At 67.2% G+C, this 2,399-nt stretch overlaps 1 non-coding gene across 1 annotated transcript; it reads right to left on the bottom strand.

Moving 5' to 3' along the window:
* Positions 1–2,018: 2,018 nt before the first annotated feature.
* Positions 2,019–2,171, bottom strand: LOC129131543 (5.8S ribosomal RNA). The gene has a single exon (XR_008535690.2). It is a non-coding gene; the product is annotated as a 5.8S ribosomal RNA (ribosomal RNA).
* Positions 2,172–2,399: the final 228 nt, after the last annotated feature.

The following is a 2,399-nucleotide window of genomic DNA, read 5'->3' as shown; positions in this document are numbered from 1 at the left end:
GATCCCACCTCGCCAGCACACGCCGGCCCTCACCTTCATTGCACTGTGGGCTTTCGACGACGGCCCCCGACTCGTGCACGTGCTAGACTCCTTGGTCCGTGTTTCAAGACGGGTCGGGTGGGTAGCCAACATCGCCACAGACCCTGGGCGCCCGAGTGAGGCCCATCAAGCTCGGCCTGGCGGTGCCGCACGGTCGGGGTATTCTGAGGACAGTTTGCCCCAGTCGACTGCAGCGCCAGGGGCCGGCAGGCCCAGCCCCCGCACCCCCGCACGAAACGCCGCGCTGCGAGGACACCGCCCCCACCCCCCCGACCCCAGGAGGGAGAGGGGGGGAAAGTGACGCCCCCTGCCCCGGCACCACCGACGGGGGGGGGAAGAGGGCGCGGCAGCGGTCCTCTCCCTTGGCCCCGGGATTCAGCAAGACCTGCTGCCCGGAGGCTGTAACACCCGCTGCCGCTCGCGCAGCGCTGGGCAACCTGGCCGCCGGAGGCCTTCCCAGACAACCCGGAGCTGGGCGCGGCGCACCACCGTGGAGGAAATGCGCCCGGCCAGGGTCGGCCGCCGACCGGGCGGGGTGGTCCCCGCACTGGCCCGCCCCCCCCCGGCTCACTCCCACGGATGGGGTTCACCCGGGGGACAGAGGGGAGGCGGAGGCGAGGATCTGCCGAACCCGCGCCGTCCGACCGCAACTCGCCGGGTGGAATCCTCTGGGCGGACTGCGCAGGCCCCACCTGTTTACCTCTTAATGGTTTCACGCCCTCTTGAACTCTCTCTTCAAAGTTCTTTTCAACTTTCCCTTACGGTACTTGTTGGCTATCGGTCTTGTGCCGGTATTTAGCCTTAGACGGAGTTTACCACCTGCTTTGGGCTGCATTCCCAAGCAACCCAACTCCGAGAAGCCCTGGGCCCGGCATGCCGGGGGGCTGCTACCGGCCTCACACCGTCTTCGGGCTGCAGCCTCGATCACAAGGACTTGGGTCCCCCAAGAGCGCCGCCGGGGAGGGGGGCTTCTGTACGCCACATGTCCCGCGCCACACCGCGGGGCGGGGATTCGGCACTGGGCTTTTCCCTCTTCACTCACTGTGACTGAGGAAATCCTTGTTAGTTTCTTTTCCTCCGCTGACAAATATGCTTAAATTCAGCAGGTCGCCATGTCTGATCTGAGGTTGTAAGCCCAAAGCTCGGCCACGCCGCAGACAGGGGTGTGTGCGGAGATGGCCGCCTTGTCTCCCTCGCCCTCTACGCCGCCTGCCCCCCTCTTCTCCGCGCTCCCGGAGGGAGCTGGAGAGAGAGAGAGCGCGCGCGAGCGATGAGGAGATGGAGAACCCCATCCCGGAGACGAGAACCAAAAAAGGGAGCGCGGCAGAGATGGCCCCGCGCGGGAGGACCAGCTGGGCGGCGGCGCGCACGACGGCCTCGGTGGGGAGAGAGAGAGGAGTGACGGCGCCCCTCGGCACGCCCCGAGACCACGACAGAGGAGGAGGGGGCGGGCGAAGGGAGGAGGGGGTCGGAACCCCCGTCCCCGGCGCTCTCGCTCTCGCGCGCAACAGCATGGCACGGTACCGCCGCGGTACCCACCTGCAGACAGCTGCCCGTGCTGGGGGGAGGCCAGGGGCGAGGCCCGCGCCTCGCCTCCCCTTCTCGCCCTCCTCTCTCTTTATCTCGGCCCTCGGCAGCGCATTTCGACGCCGTCTCTCGCTGTCCCCAGGCCGCTGCGCCACCGCATCCACGGCACAGTCCCGGCGAGGACGAGCTCCGCCCCAGCAGCTCTCTGCATTTAGGGGGACGAAGGCCCTGCGCGGTGAGGACGACGACAATGACCGCGACGACAACGCCGCCCACTGGGCCGCAGGGAAGGGATCGAGGCCACCTAGGGAAACGTTTTCCTCGCCGAACCCCTGACCGCCTTCCCGCCGGTTCCCGGCGGGACGCCGACGCCGCCACCGCGGGCAACCGGCCTGCGAGGCAACCCCAGCTGCGCTGCCAGGGTGGCCCCCGGACGGCGATTGATCGTCAAGTGATGCTCAGACAGGCGTAGCCCTGGGAGGAACCCGGGGCCGCAAGTGCGTTCGAAGTGTCGATGGTCAATGTGTCCTGCAATTCACATTAATTCTCACAGCTAGCTGCGTTCTTCATTGATGCACGAGCCAAGCGATCCACCGCTAAGACTCGTCTGCCTTTCGGGCACCGCTCACGCCGAGCGGCCCTTTTTTTTGTTACTCTGGCGCCGAGGACGCGTGGGCGTGCGCCTGGCTTCGACCATACAAGCACACAGAAATGGAAGGGGAAAAAAAAAAACTGGAGACCCACACTCCGATGGCCAGCCCAGAGGCGGGGGAGCCTGCGCCCCCAACCGCCTCCCCCTGCGAGCGGAGACGCCGACCTCACAAACGCCGTCA

This window comes from Agelaius phoeniceus, chromosome 7 (genome assembly GCF_051311805.1).
Source record: "Agelaius phoeniceus isolate bAgePho1 chromosome 7, bAgePho1.hap1, whole genome shotgun sequence".
NCBI classification, from domain to species: Eukaryota; Metazoa; Chordata; class Aves; order Passeriformes; family Icteridae; genus Agelaius; species Agelaius phoeniceus.
The sequence above is the reverse complement of the archived record's forward strand: the minus strand, read 5'-3'. Positions and strand labels throughout refer to the sequence as shown.